Below are 20,555 nucleotides of genomic sequence, written 5' to 3' on the forward strand. Positions count from 1 at the left end.
CAACTGATTTCTGATAATGACCATTACATTTTTAGAAAAGAGTTGTTGACCAGTTTTTGAAAGAGCTTCCAGCTAATCCCCAAAATATTGGAACTGGTAGTCACCAGGCGTGAGTGAGGCAACATTTTCTAACTCCTGTGAAACGCCTAGCTGTGTATTTCAACAGTGGTATAATTCGCATACCTCTTTTTCCTTAAGTAGAGTGGAAAATGCGATCCACAGTTGAGATGATGTGACCCACAATTCAGATGGCCATCAAACACTCTTCCACATTTCTCAAAATTCAGGGACAAAATTACAAGTTTAGGAGGTACTTCTTTTCTGGGAAACAAACTTTGGAACAGGGGCTGTACACACCCATCATTGAAGCTGAAGTCACAGGTTTCTTTACAAAAGATAGGTGTGTGACTTCAACAGAAAGAGTTAGTTCAACTGATTTCCTAAATGCTGTAGGCAGTCTCATTTTATTACAGAAAGTTCGTCTTAAATCTAGCAAAGAGAATCCATACAAAACTCTTCACTAGTTTAACTGAATGTGTACGTGTATATAGTTATATCTTTTCGGGTTTTTTTTTATTTTTCTAAATGATGTTAAACTGTTGACTGTATCTCACTTCGAGAGGACAGAATGAATTGCACATTCCCGGAGAGTGAAAGGGAGAGAACGCCCTACCCTCATGCGTGCATATGTGTTGCAACTGCATTTCCATTGCACTTGGAAATACCTAATATTAAGGAATCATTTTTCTGTCCAGAAGCAGAGGTTGCAGTCAGGAAAAAAACCAAACGTGACCCAAAATGAAATTCATGATGGTATTTGATTATTAAGAATTGCTGAAGAGCTTTGTATAGCTATCTAGTAATCCTTTAAAAATATTTCCTACAGATGTTTCTAACTGGGTGCCTAAGACTGCTGCAGATATGGAAGAGGAAAGAGCAATAAAGGAAACATGCTATCAATCTGGTAAATATGGAATTAGTCACTCTTTCCTAAACAGCAATCCTGCCAATATAGTAAACTTTGGCGTCTTCTTCCCTCTTGGGGTATGTTTAGGAGAGTATTACAGGATTCAGTACCCTCACGAACACCAGGCAACAAAAAGCGGGTCTTCACCTCGGGAAAAGGAGCTATTACCCTTGCAAGCTACCGAGCGAGACTTGCAGAAAGGCAAGTACTTTTCATCTTCTGCGACAATGTTTACCGCTTTTAAAATCACTGTTACAGGGAGAAACTATTACATAGGTTGCCCTTCCTCCCCGCTTTTTTAATTTCGTGACAGTAAAGGATAGCATAGTACAAAGAGCATAAAAATACTTCATTGATTTTTCCTCAGAGAGAGAGAGAGAGGGAGAGAGTGTCACACACGTGGTGACTACCTGCATCGATTGTAGATGGAAAAGGTAGAAATGGGCTGTTAACCCTATGTGTGCTTTCCTGCGATACACAACAGAGGTCTTTCGTAGAAGTTTTCTTCCCGATCAAGACTGACGTAGTCTAATTTTAACCATGCTAAGGTTAGGGATGGAGTTTAAATTTCTCATCCAAGCTCTCTGTTGCAAATGGAGAGAGACAGGCACTCTTAGGGGGCTATTTATTGCATCGTAAGACAGTGCCAAAGCAAGGTGCGATGAGTCACTTTGCCAGAGGTGCTCCGTCCTCTCTGCTGGCTGTCCTGGGTGTCTAGATGACAAAATGTAGCAATACATCAAACTTTTCTAGATCTCAATTGAAATTCAATAAATACCCCCTTTCAGTGTCTTCTAAAAGATAGTAACAAAAGAGTTCCATTTTGGTTTGAATGTTGGGCTTTATCCAACATAGTTAAGGTCAAAGGGATACAAATTAATCAATCTTTACCTCCCTTATTATGTTTCTCCTTCACTCTTGAGCAAGTGGCAAGAAATCTGTATTAGGTTTTTTTACTGAATAAGTAACATAGAATTCCATTTTAGGAGAGAGAGCTATGTTCTTAATAGAACAAGACACCAGAGTAAGCAGTAGACCCGTCATCAAAAACTGCTGGGCAGAAATCTGACCTGCTACTTTTAATTTAAAAAGAAATAATTATTGTTTATTTTCACAGTAGTGTAAATTTCAGGGATAAAATCTTGATAATACTGTGTCATGTAAAACAGATTTGAGTGGGACGATGTGCTAATAAAAAAAATGGGAATGGAAAAATTGTCTCCACGTCATCCTTTTTCAACTGACACTTTCTGCCAGCCTACATTTTTGAGTGCAATGGGGCAAAATTATTTCCTTCTTATTTCTACATTTAAACTGTTTGTGTAAACAACAACAATTTCTGGCAGGTATTGAGATATATTGAGACTCCAGATGAGGGAATCAGTAACAAACGTATGAATGTAGCTTCTAATACGTGTCTTTATTTATCATTACATACATTCAGCAAAAAAGGACAGAGGTGTTTCCCCAAAGCATTTCTTCAGTTGACTTCTCTGAGGTTTTAGGCACCATGGGGACATGCATCTGGAAAATACCATAAAGTTGATCAGATTGGGTTCATAAATATCATTCATGAAAAGTGAGAAGCTAAAGAACGAGCAGGTAATTTGTCGCTGGTTCTTTCCTTTGGAGCCATAGTCGTCTTTAACCTGTGTCTGATGGTCTTGTCTTAGAGAGCATGAGAGTTACACAGCAGGTGCTCGAGTTACACTAGACAGGATCCAAATAACTAACCAAAGAGAAAGAAGAATATGAAACGAGAGGTTAAAGGAAACTGCGCTAAACTCATCACTAGCTCATGGAGGTGGGAGGAAGAGAATGGCAGTGCCACTCCCTGAGCTTACACACAAGCACCTAAAACATTCTTTCTGTTGCCTTTCCAGGTGATGGTAATACAATGCCTACAAAATGTCATAATACAAAAAGAGAAGGAGGGAGTTCAGGAAGGCGAGTACCAACAGAGAGTATTCCCAGAACAGATCGCAGATCCTTTGAAAATGGAGGTAATCCACTTGAGCATCAGCTTCTCATTACTGAGCATCACGTGGTAACTAACTCTACATGCACGCATTAAACTTCACCATTTCACATTTGAGTTATTCTTTGCTCTTTATGTTCTAGAGACTCTTTCTCATGGTTTAGCACTGTTGATCATAAACATCAGCACTGTTTATGATTCTGCTGCTTTTAGGATTATACTGGGAAAAAATTCCTCTGTGCTGACTCCAACTGATTGTTTCCTGCTTAATTTTGGAAAAGAAATGGTTCTGTGGAGTTCTAAAAAAGACACGTCTCTAGTAGTATACCCTTAGTCCTTATGTATGTTGACATCGGAGGTAAAGCTAATCCAATAACGTTGAATCTCCAGCCATTCATGGGTATTTCTGCAACGCTGTTTGTCACCATGTCAGCAATGCCAGTTCGGCTGTTAAAACTATGTGTGGGCCCATGCTGTAAACTGTTATCACTGACGTGACTGAGGATTAAAGGAATCCTTTTATAAACTGAAGTTATTTTTCATGCCACGCCATTTTAGTTGTTCAGGCTGCAGGACAACACCTAGCTGAACTGCTACAACTGAGACAGAGGCAAAGCATACCTCATGGGCAAGGCTGAGAATAAGCACCGGCAGACAGGAAAACAGGAAGGTTCCTGCTTTGTTGCTCACCGAGTTCTCTTGTAACGACACGCAGTTCAAGCTCAGAAGTCGTCACCCTGTGCTTGGGAGTCCGTTTGCATTGGGTTCCCTTTTAGATGTTCCACTTTGACTTTGGAAAAGGACTTGTTCCCCCTGTGACACACACAGAAATTGCACGCAACTTTTGATTCTCAGTTACTACAAATGTGTATGCGCATTAAAGCAAATGTTTGCAGTTTTAAACTGCAAACCCTAAATACAGTATTCATGAAGATTTTCTAATTCGTAATGAGAAGCATTCTGAGCCAGCACCGGTCAAAGCCATTGTACGAGGTCAAAGTAGGGTTGGTCTTTGTGTTTATAGTCCATTTTTGAGTTTGCTGTCAAGATTTCCTCTGCTAGAGGAAACATAGCCACTTTTGCTTTCCTTTCGGGGAACGATACTTTCAGAATAATTAACACGTAAAACCATGTTCCACCCAAGAAGACCTGTGTATGAAGTGGGAGATGAGGTTTTCAAAACACCACGGCATTTTTGGATAAGAAAATTCTGCGTGCTTTATAAAAACTAAGTATGATATGTGTTATTTTAATCCCTCAGAAACAAACCACGCGGAGCTGGTGAAGAACCGTCCCTGTACAGAAGTCAAGAAGAAGAAGAAGTGGATGTCTGAGGAGCCAAGAAATTCACCCAATACAGTAACAGGCAAAGGTATTTGGAGAAAACACTTGGCTTATTCCTTTTGCTTTACTAAACTGTTAGATGATGTAGCACTACCTAGTTCATTTCTGTTCTTCGTGTCAAATCTGGACAATCCATATGTGGATTGGACTAGCCACAAAGAACATTTTTTTCGTCTTGTCTTCCAGCCTCCAGTCTCCTGCCATAGGTCAAATTGTGAGTAACAGCACACCATTTTTGGCTACCTTTGTTTTTTCACTTGTAGGAATTCACACTTCAGACCCCAAAGTAAAACCAAGTTACCAACAAAGGGGTCAAAGTCAGGGTGATCAAACTGCTGCTTCTCTTCCTTACGTCAGAGAAGCTGGAAGAAAGACTGACTTCAATTCTTCAGAACCTCGAAGATCAGCATATGTCGTCTACCGTACTGTCACCGTCAACCAAGAACCAAAGTTCAATGGATCTACAGGTGGGTTCCTGCTTACCCAGGATCCTTAAGATGCCTCCAAGATACCTGTCTGTCTCGTGCTGCTTTCGGGTTTGCCCCTGCAGGGGAATATTAAGTTATTTACGCCTAAATACGGGCAGGAGTAAATTCGATCCAGCACAGATTGAGGCAGTATCCACAGACAGAAATGAGTCAGAACATTCACGAACAGTAATTTAGCCGCCTTCATAGCAGGAATTCATTTCTCTGCCAGCAAAGAGGGATGAATGCAAAGATGTGCCGACGTGCACCAAGATACTGATCCCACTATTTACAGCAGCTTTAAAAAAAAAAAAAAAAAAAAAAAAGTGATCAGCATTGTTGTCATAAGAGCAACCGTTACCATTCTCGCTACCTTTCTTTCCAGCAGCACCTGAGCCATATGGCCAGAAATGCTCCAAACAAAAGAATCAGCTTGACACAAACAGAAGATTTTGGACCCAAACCGAAAACTATGGTAATACTTACATGTTGTGTATAAACTGAAACAGTCGGGATTACTGTGGAATTCATAATTTGAGTTAATGGAATTCAGCTGCAATTAGCAGAAAACAAGCGTATTAGTAATACTAACTTTGAAGCAAATTTTACAGAAAATGGTTAGTCGTTAGGCAGCTTACTCGGATGCCAAATCAACTCTCTAGCACAAAAACATAATCCTGCCTTGCATCTAGTGCTTTCACAAGCAGGGCTAAAACAGGAGATTGGCTTATGGATTAGTTTGATCTAAAAGCAGCTGATGCCTTTGGGAAGACTTTCAACACAGGAACGTTCACTTTGTTCAAGTCAAGGATGTCCGTGGCAGAATCGCCTCATTGGGAAGATCTGGTGAGCCTCGCGGAAACGCTCCAAGATTACAAATGATCTTGGAGGTCCTAGAGAGAAAGTCTGTATTTAATGCTAGCTTGTCTTTCAGAGATGGTGTAGGATTCGCCCGATGCATTCACTGATACTTCAGCTAATGTAGGATCTAATTCACATATCAGGCGAAGAGAGTCTTTCCTGAAACGGGAGCTCAACCTAAGAAACAACGTGTATGTTTTTTCTACAGACAAATATACTTCAGGATCTTACAATGCACCGACTTGGAGGAAACGAAATCCACGTGCAAAAACGTTCTCTAAAACAACCGTTCAGGTAACTGTTTGATGGAAATTTTTACAATTCGGTCTCTTCAGTAAAAGTGACATGTCCCTCCCCACCTAGAAAACGTAAAAGTGCTCTTAAAACTTAAAACCAACCAAAACCCGCAAGTTTCTAAGCGATGCTGAGTAGTCTGAAAGAGCAGGTAAGAGTTTCGTTTGTTTGCAGGCACGTCATTTTGCCTGTGTAACTAAGCCGTGATTTCTCATTTTCCACAATATTACCGATACGAAAGCAAAACACGTACCTGCCTTTAAAGTGAGGAGCTACAAGAAGCGGGTTTTGGCTTGTCGCACTGGACAAAGCACAGCAGAGACTATACGAGCGGGATCTATTTGTCTCTCTGTTTGATTGCTCGCGAAGCACCTGCAGTAGGTGAGCGATGATCAGCCGAGGTCCAAATTCATAAAAGGGCTCAGGCTACAAAACATTCACAAGATACCCTAAGGACCATTAATACATTTTACAGCTGTCCTGAAAGCAGAGATTAGAACCTCTCTCTCGTGTCCCTCGGAGGCAGGGCCCAACCTTTAGTCTGCAGTCTGTGCTTCAGTGCGACATCTCCTTCTTACCTCCCATCTCTCCCTGTCCCCCACGGACCTAACAGGGACTTTGCTCTGCAGTTGCACAGTTCAAAACGTGGGCTAGCAGAGCGTCCTCGTAGTTCTTGCAAGCTTAGCCTTCTAGCTTGCTATGAAAGCGCTTCCCTGAAAGGGCAAAGAGGTAAGTTGGAAGGCTGCTGAGCACTGCCCTTTCTTTCCCGGGCAAATCCTTTTACTGCTACTTTCTTTTATAGAAGATGCTCACTAACTTTTTTTTTTTTTTTATATGAAGATGCTCACTAACACTCCGTACGCAGCATTAGGCCCTTTTGATTCCCGTCTGAGATGCAAATGCTGTTGAGGCACCACACGGGTGCAAAGCACCTAAAACCACCTCCTGGAATCCCTCGCCAGGCTTGCTACCATCTTTGGTTTCTTCGTGCAAGTCCCGCACCGTTCTCAAACATCCGCTTGGGAAGGTTTCAGAGGGAAAAGACTTGAACGGAACATTTTGAAACCCGGGTGAATTATATTAGGAGGAAATATTTTTATTTCTGTTGCTTCTGGAAGCGTTGAAAGTTTACTGCTTAAATTGTTTCTCAAAGAGCACATAGTTTTACTCCAATAAACTATGCACCAAACGTTCTGTATATCTCTTTTGACAGCAGAGCCAGGAAGACATGGAAGTGAACAGAAAGGGAGAACGATACGTAGACAGGAGAAAGAGATGAAGCCAGTACTTCACCTGACAAGAAAAATCTAAATTCAAATAAGGAAATTATCAAGAGGAGATCCAAAGATGATAAGATTGCAAAAAATAACACGTAGGAAGTACACAGGAGCGTTTCAAAAGTGACAAAAATGGAAATCTCTGTTTAAAAATAGTGTTTGTATTTTCATAAACGTAGAAGAAATGTACCTAATAGAAATAACGATGTCTTCTATTTTATGTGCAGTATTTCCCTTGCTTGTAACAGGACTGTAATTAGTTCAAATAAATTCCACTGAGCTTTGACTACATTGAACTGACCAGCATAAAAGTCTGCCTTCTGTGAACTCATCTTTCAACTTCAAAGTTATTTGCAGAAAACTCTGCACCTCAAATCCTCTCTCCGATTCCTACACCCCCTCTCCATAACCGGCAGCGCCCTGCCACGGAGGAGGGAGTGAGCCACAACACAGTTAGCCTGAGCGGGCGCAGGCTGGGCCGGGCCGGGCCGCGGCTGAGGGAACGGGGGTTGTTTAGCCTGGAGAAAAGGAGGCTGAGGGGAGACCTTACCGCTCTCTACAACTACCTGAAAGGAGGTTGTAGCCAGGTGGGGGTCGGTCTCTTCTCCCAGGGAACAAGTGACAGGACGAGAGGAAACGGCCTCAACTTGTGCCAGGGGAGGTCTGGATTGGACGTGAGGAGAAACGTCTTCACCGAAAGGGTTGTCAAGCCCTGGAATAGGCTGCCCAGGGAAGCGGTTGAGTCACCATCCCTGGGGGTATCGAAAAGACGTGCGGACACGGCTTAGGGACATGGCTTAGTGGTGAGCTTGGCAGTGCTAGGTACCTCACGGCTGGACTCGATGACCTTAAGGGTCTTTTCCAACCTCAAGGATTCTAAGATTCGATGATTACACAAAGAATACATGGCTCAATGAGACAGTAACAATTCCGGCGAGCTGTTAACTACTCTTGACCGGAATCAGATGAACGGAAAGGGATCGGTGCTTCCTGTGATCAAATGCTCCCCAGAGTTTCCAGAGGGATAAAACCAGCAGTTTACTGAGGCAACCATACCCTGCACAGCACTGAAATCAACTACATAAAAGGCAAGAGAGGAATTCTCATTTGCCACTACAGAAAGTAAAACAAGGCTTCTAGTCAACAGGAGAAATCTGCACATGGATCTTCCTTATTACCTTTCTAGGCAGTTACCTAACAGCAGGTGCCGTCCACCTTTTCCGTAGGAATTGCATTGCCTATGCCTGCCTCTAACGCCCTTCCAGTTAGAGTTGCAGTTGCCAAAACTTTAAAGAGCTGAAAAGAAGACAGGTCTTTTCAGCCCTCATCGTGGCCATGTTACTGCCTTGTTCTCATACCGATTCTTGCTCCTTACAGCTGGCCTCTCTACGTCCAGTATTCTACATTCTATTGCCGACTTCTAATCCTGTCGAAACACACCATTGCTTCTTCAAGACGTGACAGTCTGGAAAATGCTCCGAGACAAAAGAACAAAGGCAATCCCGTTGCAAACTCTCTCCCTCTTTTCCGTTCTCCACTAGGATTGAGAGATGACTTGGCCTTCCACTTTACATAGGGCATATAAACTGGAAGGGTTCCAGTCCAACGCTACAAAATTTCGACACGTGTCTTCCTCTATTACGATGGCAACAGAAACGCATCATGACTAGCTGCTCCCAGCTTGCAGTTTGGAGCTGAAAGTCAACAGCACCGTGTTGACATGCAGCATGACATGGCTGCATTATCAACACTCCGGCCAGCACAAAGCCAAAGCAGAGCCCCACACTACCTACTACCGAGAAAAGGAACTCTACCCCAGCCACAACCAGCCCAGGGAGGGACCCTTACATGACCGTTATCAAGATGGTGGTGCTACTCAGACTTGGGACAATGAAGGTACTGCCGTTCTGGCAATCATTTCAGCTCTTCCATCCTGAAGGCAAACACCAACGCGAGAAAGTCACCCACACGGACTCAAGGTCACCCTGCAGCCGACAGACAGCAGTAGGTGCTGCTACTAAAGGCGGGAAACACAAGTTGGAGGTCTGCACCTAGACAGCTGAATGCCACCCCAACCTGTCCCAACACTGCCTTTTACATCTCGGGAAGAAAGCACTCGCATTGGGCTCCATTCCTTTACACTAGCTCCCAGGGCGGTCACGTTGGGGGGCCTCACTCCTTGCCCCCACTGTTCCCGACACTTAGAAAAAGCAAACGCAACAGCAGGGTGAACACCTGGATGCACTTGCCAGGAAAAGAGCGGGACAGAGCTCAGACGCCTCCCAAACGACCTTTCTTGCCCCCATTTAAGGGGCACGGGGCTGGGGGGGCTGGGGGGGGAGCCCTATGCAAACCTCTGCCGTGCACTTGGCTCCACATCTGCAGCGAAACCTCTCGCCACTCGCGTGTCCCCCTCCCCGCAGGCGGCACGGGACGCCACGGCACGGGCGGCTCTGACATGGTCGGTGCTGCCGCCTCTCCCCCCCGCTCCGCCACTCCCCGGGGCCCGGCCCCGGCCCCGGCCCGGCCCGGCCCCGCCGCGGGCACTGCGGCCCCGCCTGCCTCCCTCCCTCCCGCCCGCCCGGCCCCGTGCCGCCCCGGCCACCTGGCGCTCCCGCTTGGACGACGGCTCCTCCTTCCCCTCGGTCACCAACAGACACGGCACCTGCCGCTGCACCGATACTTGAAAAGTTCCCAGGTTTTGATCTAACAGCGCTCTGAAGCGTTCACCTCCAAGTCACCGATGTCACTCAGTGTTGGAAATGGGACCCCATGTCCTGGGGATAACAGTATGCCTTACCATTTTCCAGGGCTGAAACTTCATTCCCCCGCCCAGATACTTTTTGTTCAGAGGCAGCCTGGGACCTGAATGGGAACAGAGGTGTTAACGAGGGACCCAAGTGTACGCTGTTCTTTCTGCTTGAGCTGTGGCAGTGGACAGCGTGGAAGCACGAAAAAGCAATGAACCCCAACAACGGAAGCAGTTAACAGCTGACAGTGGACTACCGGGAAGCAGCAAGCTTCTCAATCCAAAGAAAGAGGTACCTACCGGAAGAAACACACGGGGCACAAGGACTGTGGTGACAAAATAGTCCAAGAATAAGATTTGTCTTTGTGGTAGCAAAGATTTGTTTCCAAGACCCCAGTTCCTACGGCAAGAAGTTGGTCTTACTTAAGCCCCGCCAGATGGGTTTGTTCCCTTTTACGTTGAAGAAACACCGGAATGGGAGACTCTCTGAAACGGTCCCGTTTTCTGTACTTTACTCTGAAACAATGGAGATAAAGGAAGATGTCCAAGCTGGACAGGTCACAGAGCGCCATCATGCTGATGTCACGAGCCGGAGGAGCGGTTAGCAACCGTGGAAATGTAACATTCTATACCGGCTGGCGACTGCGTTCGTAGCTGCAGCAGGCCTGGAGAAGGTACCAGCTCCTTGGTTCAAGTATATTTCGCTGTCAGTTGGAGTTTTGTTTCAAAAACGCAGCAGAGCTAAGGTTCTCAAGGCCCAGTTTTTGAAAGAAAACTCCTGCTTTCAGCATAAGACTACGATTTGCCTGACGGTTGACAGCTTTAACGTTTTCATGTATGTTCTGCTTCTATTAAGAGAACGGAGAAAAAGCGCAAGAGGCGAAAATGGCAGCAGCTGGGAACGACCACGTTTTCCATGTGTATTCCCCCTACGCACAGGTAAATGCTGTAGATTTTAGAGGAGTGGTTTGTATCCTTGATTGTCTTGATATAGCCGTGCTGAAAGGGAGGCTTACTAGGTGAAGTTAGAAGCTGATGTGTCACTCTGTCTGGGTGATGGCAGCATCTGGAGATGAAATTCCCGATTTTCGGAAGTGGTCAGCTACTGCTCATCTAAACTATGGAGAATTTCTCCTGTGAACTGGGCTCAGATACTCAAGGACCACATAAGTTAAAAAGCGCGCATCGAGATCACTCCTCACTTTCTTCTTGAACCAGCATTATATCGATTCTGAATACACAGGCCACGTTTCTAATTTCTGCTTATAGCGACTACCTGCATTTCTGCACAATCAGTTATTTCAAACAAAGTCTTTCAAAATGGGTTTGCCCTTCAAAGAAGTATTTCTCTTCCACCTGGGGAGAATCCAGGGGTGGGTGTAGCGCTCTTTGTTATCGCATCCATTTCAGCCCCGGGGATTTAGGCGTTAATGCCTGGGAGATGGGCTTGGGCTCCAGACCCCAGCCTGTCTCAGGGGACGGCCCAGTTGTACTGGCTACAGTCCAAAAGTGGCGTGCTTTGGAGATGCTGCTCCTAGACCCAGCTGTTAATGTCCGGACCTGGGTGAAACTCACCTTCCAATACTCCAATATTTTCAAGTGTGACTTTGTTTTCCTTTAAAAACTTACACATCCAGAAGGAACCGGCAACCGGCATTTACAGCTCTCAGCTGGGATGTAGTTCACATCCGGGATGGAAACCTGAGTTTACGTATTCAGGGTATCGGTGACGAGCACTTGCCTCTTTGGAACTACGAGCTTATCGTGTGCTTGAGGCAGATACGTCAGGTTATAAGGATCAGTGAATTGCATGATCAGAGATGATGCTGAAATCTGTAAACTTTAACAAGGCAGAGAGACAGAAAAATCATTTTAAGTCTGACTAACAAAAGCGACTCTCATTGTGAATGTGCGCGCTCTGCAATATTGTGCAGACTTTCTAGCTGGCGACACCTTGATCAATAGAGGGAGAGCCACAGTGGGAATAGATGTATGAGTAAAGGAGCAATAATTAAACAAATAATTAAACACATCCACGTAGATATTCTTTTTGTCCCGTTAGGCTTTTGTTTGTCATCTCTAAAAACAGCTGGGAGACGGTGTGAGCAGTGTAACGACAGCAGTCTCAGAACATCAAATCCGGAATATTTGCAGTAACTTGCAAATGTTTGTCACCGTAATACCGTTATACATGGGCTACTGTATCATCTCCCCCATTAATTAAAACCAAAGCGTTTCAAAAGAGGAGATTCACATTTAAGGCAACCACTAGGGTCTGGGAAGCTAGTGTGGCTTACCCCCAAAGTCATTTTCCTCATGAGGGTTCCAGGGGCAGATCCTGTCACCGTGAAAAACCTCTTGGCTGTGATGCTGCGTCCTCATTATGGAGAGGGGGGAGATGTTCGCATCTGTTTGGCAGATTTAGAGATATGGAAATAAAGGTAGAAAGGAGCAAGTCCCCTCAAGCACACTGTTTAGTCTGAAAACAAAAGTGACTTTCTTCTGCCGAGTTGATGTTTCCCATGGGAATTGCAACAAAAGGTGTTTTTCCTTGTACAGCAGACTTCACTTGAGATTGACCTGATTATCCCATTGTGCAGGAAAGGAAAGGAAACTCAGGCACATGTCAATTAAGTGACTAATAGATTTTTGTTCTTCCCAGCATCTCATGAGAAGTCTGCAGTACAGTACGTAGGCTGCTTTACTCCTATTCTTACCTGGGAACAGTTTTACATCATGAAAGCTCCATTGACCTAACTCAAGATAGCTCTAGAGTTATCTGGAGCTTAAGATAACTTTAAAGGTAACCTTAAATCTTCTAAAACAGCAGAATGTGGTCCCACAAAACCTTAGTCGTACGTTCACAGCAGTACACCGTGTGCTAATCCATTGAGTCCATTTTGATTGTTATAGTTACAAGAGCCGAAAACTGTTTTCTCCTGCAGCAGAAGTACAGCAACATCACCTGTTTCTGGGAAGCACAACCTTTAGGATGTGTGAGGATCCACTGTGCCTTCCGTCACAGCAAACCGCGGAATATAAACGGACTGTTTTTACCACCTAGTGAGTAAAAATATTTTCTCAACAAGTTGTTCACTAGAGTAAGTCAGTACGCGAAAACGTCCTTCCAGTGCTTCCGTAACATACATTAAGGTCAGGAACCGTACCACGGCAAATCAATCAGGTATGATCTGCTATCCCAGCAAGTTGAAGGCAAAGAAAGGCATTGTATTGGCATTGGAATAGGGCTGCCACATGCATTTTTTTAGCTCTCACGTTACGGATCTTCCTAACTATCAGTGACATGACAGAGGAAGTCGCAAATGGCAACGCAGGTCGCCGAGACGCATGGAGTAAAAATGTTGCTTTACTTGGGTATTTGCTAGATGAAATCTCTCTAGTAGTGAAAAGGGTCAGTAGGCAGGTAATCGTTTAAGAGAAATGAAAAGTAGTGTGTGTGGTGGGGGGAGGAGGGTGGCAGGGCCACGAGTAGCAGTATCTGTTGATAGAGCCCAACTTGTCCTATGGATGAGACACCCTTTGTGTAGACAACATCAGATTACAGGGCTGCGTGTGCAGGTGCACTTCCAATTCATCGTTTCGAATAAATTTTTCAGGCTTGAACATTATCGCATGCAGGCTACTGAAGTACAGTCATAGTTTGCAAGGCAGTACAATATCTGAAAATCAGATTATTGATGGAAAAAACACCCTTCTAAGTCGGGTTTTTTTCCTCAGTCCTTTCTAAGAGGAGCTCTTGTCTACCAGGAGTCCTGGTAGACAGCTGGAACCTGGAACAGGGTAAGAGTCCAGGGCAGGGAACCAAGGCAGGTGTCAGAAATCGGGCGGACGCAGGAGCGAGAGCAAGTCAGCATGACTTGTCAGAGATGCAACAGCTGGAATAAAAGAAGATGCCCATGCTTCATCTCATTTCTTTAAAACTGGAAACAATAGCCAACCTCAGTATTTTAATACCATGCACAGAACCCCGATTGTATCTATAGCTGCAAACTGGTCAGCTTGAACAATACAGACAGACTCACCTTTTTGCACCGTTTTTATTTTCAGTCCGTTGCATTTCCTCATGCTCAGAAAATGCTATCCCAGTACTGACATAGTTTTGCTGCAAACATTATGGGTAGATATACATTTCTAAGGAAAACAATATCTTTTCTGATTTTCTTCTCGTGAAGTGTGAATTATTTTCATGAACTCCGTATTCTTTCTCAAAATCTACATTTTGTACTTGGGAAAGAGAGTTGTGATTCAGAAAATTTTGACAGAAAAAAAAGGTCTGCCAGCTCCAAATGGGCAATCCTGTGCTTAGCATTGCGAAGTTCTTCAAAGGGGATGCCATGGGGAGCGACACAGGCCTGCCTATTATTCAGCATGTTTAAAGTATTTCCACAGGTGGGGTCCTAAACCCATTTACTCACTTCAGCCCAGGTATTACTAATCCCATGTTTCCCTATGTTGTACACCTCTTAAAAGGCACCGGAAGAAAGAAGGTTACTGACTCCAATTAATCTATCCACCAGCTGGAAGAGAGATCCAGCCTTTTTTAAAGAGCGTAGAATGATCCAAATGTTCCTCTTTTCAAAAGGCGCTCTTCAGCAGTGGACGGATGAGGCATTCAGAGGAGCCAGTACCCGTGTTTTCTCGTACCTTCTGGAGCTGGAAGATGCTCTTTTGCCAACCTCCGCAGAAGAGGCTTCCTAAAAGGCACAATCTGTCTATTTAAGGATTCCTTCAGTATGATCATGATTGCAAAACTATACCTGCGGCTCTGAACCTGCATTCAATAGTCTAGTTCCCTCCTAACAAAATACATGTGATGTTCTTTGCTGCAGATGCCCCATTACAACAGGGTGTCCGAGAAGGGATTCCGCATCCAGCCCATCGTCAAGAATCACTCAGAAATCCACAGCATATTTTACTACCAATTCACCCTCCACTGATTATAAACCTCAGCGACGAACAGGAGGAAGAGGACGATGGAGAGGACGATGAAGAGAACTGTAAACAGTTTTTCTCTTTCTTGTACAAGGAAGTACAAGGGGTTTTTCCGACTCTTGCAACGTACTTCACAACTGATTTCTGATAATGACCATTACATTTTCAGAAAAGAGTTGTTGACCAGTTTTTGAAAGAGCTTCCAGCTAATCCCCAAAATATTGGAACTGGTAGTCACCAGGCGTGAGTGAGGCAACATTTTCTAACTCCTGTGAAACGCCTAGCTGTGTATTTCAACAGTGGTATAATTCGCATACCTCTTTTTCCTTAAGTAGAGTGGAAAATGCGATCCACAGTTGAGATGATGTGATCCACAATTCAGGTGGCCATCAAACACTCTTCCACATTTCTCAAAATTCAGGGACAAAATTGCAAGTTTAGGAGGTACTTCTTTTCTGGGAAACAAACTTTGGAACAGGGGCTGTACACACCCATCATTGAAGCTGAAGTCACAGGTTTCTTTACAAAAGATAGGTGTGTGACTTCAACAGAAAGAGTTAGTTCAACTGATTTCCTAAATGCTGTAGGCAGTCTCATTTTATTACAGAAAGTTCGTCTTAAATCTAGCAAAGAGAATCCATACAAAACTCTTCACTAGTTTAACTGAATGTGTACGTGTATATAGTTATATCTTTTCGGTTTTTTTTTTTATTTTTTTAAATGACGTTAAACTGTTGACTGTATCTCACTTCGAGAGGACAGAATGAATTGCACATTCCCGGAGAGTGAAAGGGAGAGAACGCCCTACCCTCATGCGTGCATATGTGTTGCAACTGCATTTCCATTGCACTTGGAAATACCTAATATTAAGGAATCATTTTTCTGTCCAGAAGCAGAGGTTGCAGTCAGGAAAAAAACCAAACGTGACCCAAAATGAAATTCATGATGGTATTTGATTATTAAGAATTACTGAAGAGCTTTGTATAGCTGTCTAGTAATCCTTTAAAAATATTTCCTACAGATGTTTCTAACTGGGTGCCTAAGACTGCTGCAGATATGGAAGAGGAAAGAGCAATAAAGGAAACATGCTATCAATCTGGTAAATATGGAGTTAGTCACTCTTTCCTAAACAGCAATCCTGCCAATATAGTAAACTTTGGCGTCTTCTTCCCTCTTGGGGTATGTTTAGGAGAGTATTACAGGATTCAGTACCCTCACGAACACCAGGCAACAAAAAGCGGGTCTTCACCTCGGGAAAAGGAGCTATTACCCTTGCAAGCTACCGAGCGAGACTTGCAGAAAGGCAAGTACTTTTCATCTTCTGCAACAACGTTTACCGCTTTTAAAGTCACTGTTACAGGAAGAAACTATTACATAGGTTGCCCTTCCTCCCTGCTTTTTTAATTTCGTGACAGTAAAGGATAGCATAGTACAAAGAGCATAAAAATACTTCATTGATTTTTCCTCAGAGAGAGAGAGAGAGGGAGAGAGTGTCACACACGTGGTGACTACCTGCATCGATTGTAGATGGAAAAGGTAGAAATGGGCTGTTAACCCTATGTGTGCTTTCCTGCGATACACAACAGAGGTCTTTCGTAGAAGTTTCCTTCCCGATCAAGACTGACGTAGTCTAATTTTAACCATGCTAAGGTTAGGGATGGAGTTTAAATTTCTCATCCAAGCTCTCTGTTGCAAATGGAGAGAGATAGGCACTCTTAGGGGGCTATTTATTGCATCGTAAGACAGTGCCAAAGCAAGGTGCGATGAGTCACTTTGCCAGAGGTGCTCCGTCCTCTCTGCTGGCTGTCCTGGGTGTCTAGATGACAAAATGCAGCAATACATCAAACTTTTCTAGATCTCAATTGAAATTCAATAAATACCCCCTTTCAGTGTCTTCTAAAAGATAGTAACAAAAGAGTTCCATTTGGTTTTGAATGTTGGGCTTTATCCAACATAGTTAAGGTCAAAGGGATACAAATTAATCAATCTTTACCTCCCTTATTATGTTTCTCCTTCACTCTTGAGCAAGTGGCATGACTGCAAGAAATCTGTATTAGGTTTTTTTACTGAATAAGTAACATAGAATTCCATTTTAGGAGAGAGAGCTATGTTCTTAATAGAACAAGACACCAGAGTAAGCAGTAGATCCGTCATCAAAAACTGCTGGGCAGAAATCTGACCCGCTACTTTTAATTTAAAAAGAAATAATTATTGTTTATTTTCACAGTAGTGTAAATTTCAGGGATAAAATCTTGATAATACTGTGTCATGTAAAAGAGATTTGAGTGGGACGATGTGCTAATAAAAAAAACGGGAATGGAAAAATTGTCTCCACGTCATCCTTTTTCAACTGACACTTTCTGCCAGCCTAAATTGTTGAATGCAATGGGGCAAAATTATTTCCTTCTTATTTCTACATTTAAACTGTTTGTGTAAACGACAACAATTTCTGGCAGGTATTGAGATATATTGAGACTCCAGATGAGGGAATCAGTAACAAACGTATGAATGTAGCTTCTAATACGTGTCTTTATTTATCATTACATACATTCAGCAAAAAAGGACAGAGGTGTTTCCCCAAAGCATTTCTTCAGTTGACTTCTCTGAGGTTTTAGGCACCATGGGGACATGCATCTGGAAAATACCATAAAGCTGATCAGATTGGGTCCATAAATATCATTCATGAAAAGTGAGAAGCTAAAGAACGAGCAGGTAATTTGTCGCTGGTTCTTTCCTTTGGAGCCATAGTCGTCTTTAACCTGTGTCTGATGGTCTTGTCTTAGAGAGCATGAGAGTTACACAGCAGGTGCTCGAGTTACACTAGACAGGATCCAAATAACTAACCAAAGAGAAAGAAGAATATGAAACGAGAGGTTAAAGGAAATTGCGCTAAACTCATCACTAGCTCATGGAGGTGGGAGGAAGAGAATGGCAGTGCCACTCCCTGAGCTTACACACAAGCACCTAAAACATTCTTTCTGTTGCCTTTCCAGGTGATGGCAATACAATGCCTACAAAACGTCATAATACAAAAAGAGAAGGAGGGAGTTCAGGAAGGCGAGTACCAGCAGAGAGTATTCCCAGAACAGATCGCAGATCCTTTGAAAATGGAGGTAATCCACTTGAGCATCAGCTTCTCATTACTGAGCATCACGTGGTAACTAACTCTACATGCACGCATTAAACTTCACCATTTTACGTTTGAGTTATTCTTTGCTCTTTATGTTCTAGAGACTCTTTCTCATGGTTTAGCACTGTTGATCATAAACATCAGCACTGTTTATGATTCTGCTGCTTTTAGGATTATACTGGGAAAAAAATTCCTCTGTGCTGACTCCAACTGATTGTTTCCTGCTTAATTTTGGAAAAGAAATGGTTCTGTGGAGTTCTAAAAAAGACACGTCTCTAGTAGTATACCCTTAGTCCTTATGTATGTTGACATCGGAGGTAAAGCTAATCCAATAACGTTGAATCTCCAGTCATTCATGGGTATTTCTGCAACGCTGTTTGTCACCGTGTCAGCAACGCCAGTTCGGCTGTTAAAACTATGTGTGGGCCCATGCTGTAAACTGTTATCACTGACGTGACTGAGGATTAAAGGAATCCTTTTATAAACTGAAGTTATTTTTCATGCCACGCCATTTTAGTTGTTCAGGCTGCAGGACAACACCTAGCTGAACTGCTACAACTGAGACAGAGGCAAAGCATACCTCATGGGCAAGGTTGAGGAATAAGCACCGGCAGACAGGAAAACAGGAAGGTTCCTGCTTTGTTGCTCACCGAGTTCTCTTGTAACGACACGCAGTTCAAGCTCAGAAGTCGTCACCCTGTGCTTGGGAGTCCGTTTGCATTGGGTTCCCTTTTAGATGTTCCACTTTGACTTTGGAAAAGGACTTGTTCCCCCTGTGACACACACAGAAATTGCACGCAACTTTTGATTCTCAGTTACTACAAATGTGTATGCGCATTAAAGCAAATGTTTGCAGTTTTAAACTGCAAACCCTAAATACAGTATTCATGAAGATTTTCTAATTCGTAATGAGAAGCATTCTGAGCCAGCACCGGTCAAAGCCATTGTACGAGGTCAAAGTAGGGTTGGTCTTTGTGTTTATAGTCCATTTTTGAGTTTGCTGTCAAGATTTCCTCTGCTAGAGGAAACATAGCCACTTTTGCTTTCCTTTCGGGGAACAATACTTTCAGAATAATTAACACGTAAAACCATGTTCCACCCAAGAAGACCTGTGTATGAAGTGGGAGATGAGGTTTTCAAAACACCACGGCATTTTTGGATAAGAAAATTTTGCGTGCTTTATAAAAACTAAGTATGATATGTGTTATTTCAATCCCTCAGAAACAAACCACACGGAGCTGGTGAAGAACCGTCCCTGTACAGAAGTCAAGAAGAAGAAGAAGTGGATGTCTGAGGAGCCAAGAAATTCACCCAATACAGTAACAGGCAAAGGTATTTGGAGAAAACACTTGGCTTATTCCTTTTGCTTTACTAAACTGTTAGATGATGTAGCACTACCTAGTTCATTTCTGTTCTTCGTGTCAAATCTGGACAATCCATATGTGGATTGGACTAGCCACAAAGAACATTTTTTTCGTCTTGTCTTCCAGCCTCCAGTCTCCTGCCATAGGTCAAATTGTGAGTAACAGCACACCATTTTTGGCTACCTTTGTTTTTTCACTTGTAGGAATTCACACTTCAGACCCCAAAGTAAAACCAAGTTACCAACAAAGGGGTCAAAGTCAGGGTGATCAAACTGCTGCTTCTCTTCCTTACGTCAGAGAAGCTGGAAGAAAGACTGACTTCAATTCTTCAGAACCTCGAAGATCAGCATATGTCGTCTACCGTACTGTCACCGTCAACCAAGAACCAAAGTTCAATGGATCTACAGGTGGGTTCCTGCTTACCCAGGATCCTTAAGATGCCTCCAAGATACCTGTCTGTATCGTGCTGCTTTCGGGTTTGCCCCTGCAGGGGAATATTAAGTTATTTACGCCTAAATACGGGCAGGAGTAAATTCGATCCAGCACAGATTGAGGCAGTATCCACAGACAGAAATGACTCAGAACATTCACAAACAGTAATTTAGCCGCCTTCATAGCAGGAATTCATTTCTCTGCCAGCAAAGAGGGATGAATGCAAAGATGTGCCGACGTGCACCAAGATACTGATCCCCACTATTTACAGCAGCTTTAAAAAAAAAAAAAAAAAAAAAAAGTGATCAGCATTGTTGTCATAAGAGCAACCGTTACCATTCTCGCTACCTTTCTTTCCAGCAGCACCTGAGCCATATGGCCAGAAATGCTCCAAACAAAAGAATCAGCTTGACACAAACAGAAGATTTTGGACCCAAACGGAAAACTATGGTAATACTTACATGTTGTGTATAAACTGAAACAGTCGGGATTACTGTGGAATTCATAATTTGAGTTAATGGAATTCAGCTGCAATTAGCAGAAAACAAGCGTATTAGTAATACTAACTTTGAAGCAAATTTTACAGAAAATGGTTAGTCGTTAGGCAGCTTACTCGGATGCCAAATCAACTCTCTAGCACAAAAACATAATCCTGCCTTGCATCTAGTGCTTTCACAAGCAGGGATAAAACAGGAGATTGGCTTATGGATTAGTTTGATCTAAAAGCAGCTGATGCCTT

Source organism: Gymnogyps californianus, chromosome 1 (genome assembly GCF_018139145.2).
Source record: "Gymnogyps californianus isolate 813 chromosome 1, ASM1813914v2, whole genome shotgun sequence".
Taxonomy (NCBI): Eukaryota; Metazoa; Chordata; class Aves; order Accipitriformes; family Cathartidae; genus Gymnogyps; species Gymnogyps californianus.